The 12,302-nt window shown below is 37.1% G+C and overlaps 1 pseudogene; it reads left to right on the top strand.

The window, feature by feature from the left end:
• The first annotated feature begins 10,806 nt into the window (after positions 1-10,806).
• Positions 10,807-11,307, top strand: LOC102825839 (annotated as a pseudogene).
• Positions 11,308-12,302: the final 995 nt, after the last annotated feature.

The following is a 12,302-nucleotide window of genomic DNA, read 5'->3' on the forward strand; positions in this document are numbered from 1 at the left end:
AAAAAATTGGCAATCTGCTCCAGTAAAGATGCAGGGAATCCTACAGGGCAAATCTTCTCTGTCACATGTAGTCGCTATGAGTAGAAAATTAATTCGCAGCACCTAACAATTAAGAACCAGATATTTATTTCTTATTGTTAGGTGCTGGAGTCTTGGTGTGGCGCTGTAGGATAAGCACCAGACTGCTAACCATAACGTTGGCAGTTCAAACCAACCAGAGTCTCCTCAGAAACTTTATACAGGGTTGCTATGAGTCAGAATGACTCCCTGGCAGTTAGCAACAAGAAGAACCAGATGTTTCGTTATTATCCTGCAGCTTGCTGCAGTGAACACTAGATGTCAGGCTTTAGTCTTATTTCATTGACCCCCAAAAGGAACACTTGTTTCTGGTTGTTTGACTAGATTTTTTTTTAAATTGTATTTTAGACTATTTCCTTCATTAGAATCTCATATGCTTAATTACCATATCAAAGGATATGATCATTTAAAAACTCTTGATATATAATTTGGTTGTTAGCCATTGAGTCAATTCCAACTCTTAACGACCCTGTATAGGGTTTCTGAGGCTGTAGATCTTTACAGTAATACAAAGTCTAATATTTCAGCAGAGCAGCTCCTGGATTTGAGCTGCTGACCTTTCGATTAGCAGCCCAACCATGCCACCAGAGCTCCTGATTTGATATGTAATATGCTAACTACCAGCCATTCCACGGAAGAAAGACGAGGCTTTTCTGCTCCCGTAAAGATTTACAGCCTCGGAAACCCTATGCAGGGTAGCTATGAGTCGGAACCAACTCCACCGCACATAACACCAACCAACCAATAGACCACTTATCTCAAACGATTGTGCCAGTTTATCCCTTTTGACCTCATTATCCTAACTGAAGAGTTGTATTATATATTGCAAACAGGAAAAAACAAACAAACAAAGCAAAACAAAATATAAAAAGAACTTTCCTGATTTGGTTATGCTGTTTTTATCATTTTCTTTAATTATCCAAATTATTTTTGTATGTATGTATTGGGTTCCTGACACATTCTTCTTAGCTGTTAATCAGAATAATGGTCAAATTATTCACCTATTGAATTTAAGATCCTTTATTATTTCTTGTAATAATTTTAGATTTTTCCATGTAATAGAGGATTAGATAAGGAGTCCTGATAGCGTAGCAGGTTACACATTGTACTGCTAACCTCAAGGTCAACAGTTTGAATCCACTAGCTGCTCTGTGGGAGAAAGATCAGACTTTCTCCTCCCATAAAGATTTATGGCCCCTTAAACCTTCTAGTGAAAGGAGCGCTGGTAGCGTAGTGGTTACGAATCGGGCTGCGAACCTTAAGGTCAGCGGTTCGAAACTACCAGCTGCTCCGCGGGAGAAAGATGAGGCTTTCTACTCCCGTAAAGATTTACACCCTCGGAAACCCTATACAGGGTCGCTATGGGTCGGAACCGACTCGATGGCACATAACAACAACAAACCTTATAAGGGTAAAGTAGGAATCCTGTAGATTAATGTGCCAGACTGCAAAGCCATTTGAACTGTAAGGTCAGCAGTTCAATCTCACTTGTTGCTTGTTGGAAACCTATACAGGGTCGCTATGGGTCGGAACCGATTTGACAACACTTAACAACAACAACAAGAATCAGAATTGGCTTGACGACAGGGAGGAGCAGCAGTAGCAGAATACTAGATGTTTTTATTTTAAAAAACCTTTTTAAATATTTGGGATTTTCGCTATCAATCTTGTTTCTTACACTGCTTTTATTTTTACTTAAGAAGTTACTTTAACATAATAAAAGTACATGATTATTATAAAAATACATATTGAACAGTATATAACCATGCATATAAAGCAAACCAAGAATCTTTCTAATTTCCAACCTCTTAGGCTTGCTATTTTTCAAGGATAACAACAATTAATAGATTGTGTGTTCACATAGAATTTTCTCTCTCTCTCTCTCTTAAGTACATGCACACATACATTGTATATGTATACATGTGTGCAAATATATTTACATGGAGCCCTGGTAGCATAGTGGATTGTGTGCTGGGTTGCTAACTTAAGGTCAGCGGTTCAAGTCCACCAGGCACTCCTCAGGAGAAAGATGGGGCTTTTTGCTCCATTTCAGCCTGGAAAATCCTATAAAGGGTTGCTATGAGTTGGAACTGATTCAACAGCACACCACCACCACTAGCATATATTTAAATACATAATATCTATAATATATAAAAATTATAATATACTTAATTTTATAGCATGGGATCATACTCTATTATTGCTTTGCAATCTGTTTTTTGATTCAACAATATTGTTTGAGTATCTTGTCATGTCGGTTTAAGTATAATTTTCTTTCTTTTTTTAGTGATTATCGTAAACAGTGTTTTTCTATTTAAGATTCAAGCAGTAACCTATATTTTGTTTTTAGAATCAAGTGCCTTCATCTTTTGCTTCTAATTACTTAAGTAAAATTTAATGGTTGGCACTTTTGCTTTTAAATATTTGTATATGGAATTTATCTGGTTTGTGATGAGAGTGAAATTATAATTTTATTTATAGTAAACATAAACTAAAAAGTGTACTAACCAAGATTTATAGATAGAAGACATGAACTGTTTTACTAGTAAAAGCTTAAGCATTAGCATACATATTCAAGACTGAATTGATTATAATTAATTTTTAAACATTATTTAAAATATATCCAACCCCAGCAAAAATTAATGAAATATTTTGTCATGGGCTCATGTAGGAATGATTGTGAGGATGGTGTAAGACTAGGAAGTGTTTGGTTCTGTTGTACATAGGGATGTTATGAGTCAGAACAGACTTGATAGCATCTGTAACAACAATGTGTATACATGATTTCCCAAAGACAAAGCACCCTAACTAAAGTTAAAATATCAATATCAAATAGAAGAAAAATTTGGAAGAGTTAATGTCCTTAAACTATAAAGAGCTCCTAAATTGAGAGAGGGAACTATACTCAAAACCTTATAGAAAAATAAGCAGGAAACATAATTATTGTTGTTGTTGTTAGGTGCCATTGAGTCGGCACTGATCTACAGCACCCTTATGCACAGCAGAATGAAACACTGCCCAATCCTGGGCCAACCTCACTACTGTTGCCACACTTGAGCCCATCGATGCTGCCACTTGGCAAATCCATCTCATTGGGGTCTTCCTCTTTTTCTCTGACCCTCCACCTTACCAAACATGATATCCTTCTCCAGTGACTAGTCCCTCCTGAAAATATGTCCGAAGTATGAGAGATGAAGTTTGGTCATCTTGGCCTCCAAGGAGCACTCTGGCTGCACTTCTTCTAAAACGGATCTATTGGTTCTTTTGGCAGGCCATGACACTTTCAATATTCTCCTCCAACACCATAACTCAAAAGTATCAATTCTTCTCCGGTCTTCCTTATTCACTGTCCAGCTTTCACATATATATAAGGTTATTGAAAATACCATGGCTTGGGTCAGGCGCACTTCAGTCCTCAAGCTGACATCTTTGCTCTTCAACACATTAAAAAGGTCTTGTGCAGCAGGTTTACCCAATGCAAAACATCATTTGATTTCTTGACTGCTGCTTCTGTGAGTGCTGATAGTTGATCCAAGAAAAATGAAGTCCTTGACAACTTCAATCTTTTCTCCATTGATAAGAATGTTGTTTATTGGTCCAGTGGTGAGGATTTTTGTTTTCTTGACATTGAGATGTAATCCACACTGAAGGCTGTGCTCTTTGATCTTCTTCAGTAAATGTTTTAAGTCCTCTTCACTTTCAGCAAGCAAGGTTGTATCATCTGCACATTGCAGGTTGTTAATGAGTTTTCCTCCAATCCTGATGCCACGTTTTTCTTCATATAATCCAGTTTATCGGATTATTTGCTCAGTGTACAGGTTGAATAAGTATGGTGAAAGAATACAACCTTGTCTCACACCTTTCTTAATTTTAAACCATTCAGTGTTCCCATGTTCTGTTCGAACAACTGCCTCTTGGTCTGTTTACAGATTACTCATGAGCACAATTAAGTGTTCCAGAATACTCATACTTCGCAATGTTGTCCATAACTTGTCATGATTCACACAATCAAAAGTCTTTGACTAGTCAATAAAACACAGGTAAACATCTTTCTGATAGTCTCTGCTTTCAGCCAAGATCCATCGGACATCAGCAATGGTATCCCTCATTCCGCGGCCTCTTCTGAATCCGGCTTGAACCTCTGGAAGTTCTCTGTCAATGTATGCTTGCAGCCATTTCTGTATTACCTTTAGTAAAACTTTACTCACATGGGATATCAAAGAGATTGTCCGATCATTTCTGCATTCCATTGGGAGACATAATTAGCAGCACAGAAAAACATAAAATGGCTTTCAAGCATGTGAAAAAAATATTTAACTTTACTCAAAAGAAAAATGCTATTCAGACTATAATGAGATATTTTTTTCTCACCCATTATAGCAGCAAAAAAAAAAAAAAAAAAAAATCTTGGAAGCATAGGTTTATGGAGGCATAGAAAGCAGCTCTACCCTAAAAAAAAAACATGTTGAAATCCTAATCCTTGGTAGCTGTAAACTTGGCCTTATTTGGAATTAGGGTCTTTAAAGATTAATCAAAGCAAAATACTTATTAATCAAACTTTGATTAAGCTTCTCTCCTTCCAGCAAGTACCTGAACTTTGGCCCACCCTCAATAGGAACTAACGTGCTTTACCTCTGACTTCAGAGCAAAAAATCAGCTGACCTGAGACAATAAAACATTCTGATTTGTTATCTAATGACTTTAACCTTTCATCTGCTTCCTCATACACCTGGCTTTTTTTTTTTTTTTTTTTTTTTGCTTGTTCATTCTTAGTCTCTAGAAAGGAATTATTTTCCCTTTACTTAGTAAAATGCTTGCACATCATAAGGCTGGTATGTTCTCTCTTTTGAAGCTTCTCCTTCCTTCACTATACAATAGTCCCTTTTCCTTTTCTTCTTTATTTTCTGAATAAAGCCTCTCCCCATCAAAGTCTGGATTTATTCTTGCTTGCATAATGTTTGTACATGGTTATTGATTTCTGATATTACTTGTAAATAGCAAGCGTTTGGGAACAACCTAAATTCCCAGATAGTTGAATACATTATGATATACTTGCATAATGGAAGCATTATGTAATAAGAAAGAAAGAAAAAAAATAAACCCACAAATAAAGAACTTCCCTATGATCATCAGTGCCATCAGTAATTTCCAGGATATATATGTGTGTGTGTATGTTGTTGTTAAGTGCCGTTGAGTCGGTCCCGACCCATAGCGACCCGGAGCTCTGCTAGCGTAGTGGTTACGAATCGGGCTGCGAACCTTAAGGCCAGCGGTTGGAAACTATCAGCCGCTCCGCGGGAGAAAGATGAGGCGTTCGAACGCTCCTGTAAGGATTTACACCCTCGGAAACCCTGTACAGGGTCGCTATGGGTCAGGACCAACTCGAAGGCACTTAACAACAACAATATACATATATATGCATGAGGAAAGCCTCAAAAACTTCATAGAAAAATGGAATTAAAAGATAATGGCAATTTTCTATGAATTTTTTGAAGTCCTCTTAAATCTGTATGTGTGTGTGTTTTCCCTTTTTTAAGTGAAAAAAGCTAGGCTAAAAAGCATGTTCGAAGGAATGAGAAATTATCTGCATGTTGTTAAGGTACTGTTGAGTTGAGTCCAGCACATGGTGGCACCCTGTGTGTAAAGTAGAACTGCTCCACAGGGTTTTCAAGCAGTGATATGACTAGAGTTGGTGTCCCCGAGTACAGTAACTTAGGGTGTCATCCCCCATCCCGTGGGCTTCCTCCTATGCCAGACCATACAAAATCCTTAATAATGTTTATTATCAATTTTAATCACAGGATAACATACAATAAATGGAACTATAAATCATTTAATGTAGTATTTCTTAGATTATATGAGTATTTGCAGCACCATTGTTTTGTAAAATCCTTCCAAATTGAGTTACATTATTAGTGGTATAAGCCTTCTTCTATTTTTCTCTTTTTCCTTAAATTACTACTTCATTCTCAAAAAAGTTATTGATAATGGATTCACAAATACTAATTACAACATTATAACTAAAACATTAGAAAATAAGACAAACTCATCGACTTTAAAAACATCAGCAATAACTAAAACAAACAAACAAAACAGTTCATGCTTGTAGTATATGCAGATGAAACCACAGGATTCAAAACAGCATTGGCATTAGGTAATATCAACAGCTATGAGCAGAGCACATTGCTGTTATTGTTGTTAGGTGCCAGCAAGTCTGTTCTGACTAATAGCAACCCTATGTACAACAGAACAAAACACTGTCTGGTCCTGCGCCATCTTCATCATTGCTGCTATTCTTCAGTTCATTGCTGTTGCTATAGTGTCAAGCCATGTCCTGGAGGTTCTTCCTCTTCTCCCTTCTTCTGTAGTATACCAAGGCAGGTCTTGTACTTCAACTTGATTTAATGTAAGCCACCATGTAATCCAGGCTTCAATAAACCAACCAAATAAACTATTAGATCTGTTCCTAACCTCTCAATCTGTGCTTACTGAGCTCATATCAATAATCTGTATTTACTAAACTCATATCAATAAATTCAGGCTTATGAAATTTTATGTTCTTTGCACCATTGTCCTACTCCCTTAATAGTAATACATAGTCTTCAAATGTCTGTTTGTAAGTATTAGAAAAAGCAAGCATTCCTTTGGAGTGTAGTGTACCTCTTCCTGTGTCACAATTTGTACTTCACCTTATGGAGCTCACTGGGACCCAAGCCTAATTATAGCTCTAGTGGTGTTTTTGTTTCCTGGGAATATTCAGCAATAGCTTGAAAAGTATTTGCCGCCAGCAATGCCCCAGAAAATTCTACAGGTGCTGCCCCAGGCAATATCTCAGACAATGACTCATTGGGTACACCTGGGCTAATCTTATCATCATCAAAGGCTACGAGGACAGTTCTGTTACCAGAGTGACTCAGGAAAATTTAGGGTCTCGACATCTCCAGCTTCCTGATTATGAGCCCATGTGGCATTGCAGGATAATGTACTGGGCCACAAAATTGGTTTGAACCACAGGTTGTCAATTCAAGCCCACCAGCTGCTCCTTGGCAATACTATACAGGATCGCTATGAGTTGGAACCGACTCGACAGCCATTAACAACAACAACAAATAATCCCATCCCAAGTTTTTTCCCAATTAATGCCCTCACTTTAACATCAAATACCATTCAAGGTTGGAAATTCATCTGACATTGTAATTCAGCTACTCTTTTATTTCTCTCTCTCTAAGCAAAATCACCAATTTTTTTAAATTTCAAGAAAAATTTTAAATGAATGCATTATTCTTTTAAGTTTAACATGCTCATTATTTAGTATTTTGATTCTGCTGAAAATCTGTAAAGAGCTGAAATGAAGATTTTAAAATAGTTTTATATTATGAGACAAATGAAATTTCATATTCACAGGATATTATTTGATTGTTATATATGCATAATTAATCAAAACTTTTAAAAAATGAAATTCTGACATTTTTCAAAGTTTGCTCAGAAACACTACTGTGTAGTTTTATACCAACACCAATAATTTGTGATTAGCTTTGTTAACAATATAACATCTTCATGCAGTCTTCAGTTTTATACTAGTCTGAATATAAACAATGCTTGCTTTTGTTAGGTGCCATCGAGTCAATACTGACTCATAGCGACCCTATGCACAGCAGAATGAAACACTGCCCAATCCTGGGCCAACCTCACTATCGTTACTGCCACCTGGACAATCCATCTCTGGGAGTCTTCCTCTGACCCTCCACCTTACCAAACATGATATACTTCTCCAGCAACTGGTTCCTCCTGACAATATGTCCGAGTATGAGAGACAAAGTTTGGCCATCCTGGCCTCCAAGTGGTACTCTGGCTGTACTTCTTCCAACATGGATCTGTTTGTTCTTTTGGCAGCCCAAGGCACTTTCAATATTCTCCTCCAACACCATAACTCAAATGTGTCAATTCTTCTACAGTCTTCCTTATTTACTGTCCAGCTTTTGCATGCATATGAGGTTATGCTTTGTTGTTGTTAGGTGCCATCGAATCGGTACCGATCTGAAGTGACTTTATGCACAGCAGAACAAAACACTGCCCAGTCCTGGGCCAACCTCACTACTGTTTCCACGTTTGAATCCATCGATGCTGCCACTTGGCTAATCCATCTCATTGGGGGTCTTCCTCTTTTTCTCTGACTCTCTACCAGCTAGCAAGGCTGTATCATCTGTATATCACAGGCTGTTAATGAGTCTTCCTCCAATCTAGATGCCACATTCTTCTTCATTCTTTCTTAGGTTATTTGCGTAGTATTCAGATTGAATGTTGTTGTTAAGTGTTATTAAGTCAGTTCCAACTCATAGTGACCCTGGTAGTTTTGAAATGCTGATCTTGCAGTTCAAACTAACCTTTTGGTTGAGTGCTTATCCTGCAGTACCAACAGTTCATGAACATTAACCATCTCTTTCTGGCACAGTGACTTGATGTGTTCTATCCATCTTCTTTTGAAGCTTTCTGCATCATTCAACATTTTGCCCATAGAATCATTCAGTATTGCAATTTGAGGCTTGAAATTTTTCTTCTCTACTTTCAGATGGAGAAATGCTGAGTGTGTTCTTCCCTTTTGATTTTCTAACTCCAGCTCTTCACATATTTTATTATACTTTATTTTGCCTTCTCGAGCTGCGATATAACATTTTTTGTTTAGTTATTTTACTCCCTCATTACTTCCAGTCACTTTAGCTTTCCTATGCTCAAGAGAATGTTTTATGGTTTCTTCTGACCTCCATTTGTGTTTTTGTTTTTACTGTTTTTTTTAAATGACCTTTTGCTTTCTTTCTATATGATGTTCTTGACCAGATCTTCTGGTTTATCAGTCATTATTGTCTAATGCATCAAATCTCTTCTTGAGATGATCTCTAAATTCAGGTGGGATATATCCAAGATCATACTTTGGCTTCAAAGGATTTGTTTTAATTTTCTTCATTTTCAGCTTGAAGTTGCTGAATGAGCAATTGATGGTATGTTCAAAAGTTGACCCCTCACCTTGTTTTGGCTAATGATATTTAGCTTTTTTGCCTTCTCTTCCCACAGATGTAGTTAATTTGATTCTTGTATATTATATTTGGTGAAGTACACCTGTATAGTCACCTTTTATGGTGTTTAAAAAAGCTATTTTCAATGAATATGTGTTAGTGTGCAAAGTTCTATATGCAATCTCCAGCATCATTTCTTTCACCAAGGCCGTATTTTCCAACTATTGAGCCTTCTGCTTTGTTTCCAACTTTTGCATTCATATCATCAATAATTATCAATGCATCTTGATTGTATGCTTGATGAGCTTTAGACTCAAAAAGTTGCTAGGATATTTCAATTTCATCACTACCAGCTTTAGTGGTTGGGTGTAAATTTAAATCACAGTGGTATTAACTGGTCTTCTGTGTGGGTGTATGGATATTATCCTATCACAGACAGCTTTGTACCTCAGGATAAATCTTGGTATGTTCTTTTTAATGATGACTGTGATACCATTCCTGTTCAAATTGACATTTCCTGCATAGTTAACCATACAATTGTCAGATTCAAAATGGCCAATACTAGTTCATTTTAGTTCACTAATATCTAGCATATCAATCTTTATGCATTCCATTTTATTTTTTACAACTTTCAACTTTCCTAGATCCATATTTTGTATGTTCTGATTACTAACAGAGGTTTGCATCTGTCTCCCCTCATTTTGAGTATGCCACATCAACAAATGTGGGTCCTGAAAGTTTTACTCCATTCATATCATTATTGTCAATTTTACTTTGATGAAGTAGCTTTTCCCCAGTTGTGCTTTGAGTACCTGAGGGATTCATATTCTGATACTACACCTGACAATGTTCAACTACTACTCATTAGGTTTGTAGTGGATTGTCATCAAAACTACTCTACATCTTCTTATTCCTAGTTTGCCTTACTCTGTAAGCACTGCTGAAACTTGTCCACTACAGGTGACTCTGTTGGTATGAAAATACCAACAGCATAGCTTCCAGCATCACAGCGACACACAAGTCATCACATACAACAAACGGACAGAGGAGAGCACATTAGAAGTTTCAAAAAAATGAATTAGAATACAATTTTAGCCTTGAGATATATTGATACATATAATCTGAGCTTACAAAAAAGTGTTTTGTATTTTTTTTGTAACAACTAGCTACAGAGATATTTCTATAAAGAAGATAATAAAATTTATGCTGGAACACAGCCAACTTTTTCATAGACAGTTATTTTTGTGTCAGGCCAACTTTGTTATTTAATATGGCTCACATCATTCACATCCTCCTGCTCACACCATTCACACCCTCCTGCTCACACCATTCATACCCTCCTGCTCACACCATTCACACCTTCCTAGTGTTACCACTGCTTTCACATGAACAGTACCAGGCCTGTCTTCAGTGGTCCCTCTGCATGAGTTCTAACAACCAACATTTTAGGTAATTGTTGAGTACTTAGCCGTTTATACTACCCAAGGAGTCCTAGACACAAAAATACAACAGATGTCTCTGCATATTTTTGTGAAAAGAAACACAGAAAAAATAAATCAGGATCTAACTTAAAAATAAAATAAAAGTGACTTATAGGGCCTTAGGTCACTTTGGCTTCCCTCTAGCTGCCATCTTGCATCCCCGCATGTGAGTGCCTAATCTCAGCGGGTCTGCCAAAGCCCCTCTGAGTACCAGCCCTAGTCCCTGGTCCAATAGAATGAAAGAAACAATCATGAATCAGGGAAAACTCACCAAACTGCAGGTACTGGTGCGCATTGGTGGAAAAGGAACTGCTCACAGAAAGAAGGTGGTTCATAGAACAACTACAGTAGATGATACATAAACTTCAGTTCTCCTTAAATAAGTTGAGGGGTGGTGGTGGTAAATAATATCCCTGGTATTCAAGAGATGAATATGTTCACAAACCAAGGAACAGTGATCCACTTTAACAATCCTAAAGTTCAGGCATCTCAGGCAGCAAACACTTTCACCATTACCAGCCATGCTGAGACAAAGCAGCTGACAGAAATGCTCCCCGGCATCTTGAACCAACTTGGCACACAGATGGTCTAATATAAGAAGATTGGCTGAAGCTCTGCCCACACAATCTGGAGAGGATGATGATGATGAAATTCCAGATCCTGTGGAAATTTTTCATGAGGCATCCAAGAATGAGTCTAACGGATTAGAGTTAACCTCTGAAGAAAATAAAGCTTAAAGAAGTTGCTTGGATCTGCTATTTTATATTATGACTGCCTTTTAAATTTGTTTGGTTTATGGATCTGATAAAATTTAGATCTCTAATATGTTTAAGCCCAAGCCCTTTGGACATTGCAGCTTCTTTCAGTTTTTGCTTATACATAATTCATTCTTTGCAGCCAATTATGCTGAAGAAGCCTGGGAATAAATTTGAAACAAAAGTTAATAAAGTTCTTTGGCTAGTTAAAAAAAAAAAGTGGCTTATAAATAACTAATGAAGACAAGGTTGAAGGAAAGAATTCTCTGGCTATGTCTTTATAGTATAGCTGTAACTTTTGTATGAACCTGGATTTAAAACATCTATTTCCTAATTCAACAAGCCCTACAAGGAACAACACCCCAGAAGCAAAGAGCTTCCCTAGTACCCAGTTCTGTGTTTCTAAGTATCATTGCCTCTCAAAGGAACAGGCTGATTCTAGGTCTGGGGCGAGAAGTAACATGGTGCACCTGGATCATCTTGAGCAAGAAAGTAAGGGACTATTCAAATGAAATGGGGTCATAACAAAAAGAAACAGAACTGGTGTTATGGAAACCCAACGTGACAAATTTTGGAATAATTCGATAATTAAAACAACAATAATGTTAATAAATTGTAACACATGGGAACTGAATTAAAAATAATTATTGAGTCCACCGTGCTATGAAATAAAAAGCGTTTGTGGAGGTGGTGTTTATGCAGAAGAATGCTAATGAAGGAAATGACAAAGTTTGATTGCCATTTTTCCTACCCCCAATTTAATAAATGCTTCAGGCAAGGATCATCAATGGATGGTTTGGAAATAGGTTATGAACAGCCTCAGATTCTCTCCCATAGACCACTTATTAATTGTAAAGGGAGAAATATACCTTATTAATGGATCATGACAAGCTATGGACAACATTGAGAAGTATGAGTATTCCAGAACACTAATTGTACTTCTAAGAAATCTGTACCTAGACCAAGAAGCAGTTGTT

This window comes from Chrysochloris asiatica, unplaced genomic scaffold, assembly GCF_000296735.1.
Source record: "Chrysochloris asiatica unplaced genomic scaffold, ChrAsi1.0 scaffold00038, whole genome shotgun sequence".
Classification (NCBI taxonomy): Eukaryota; Metazoa; Chordata; class Mammalia; order Afrosoricida; family Chrysochloridae; genus Chrysochloris; species Chrysochloris asiatica.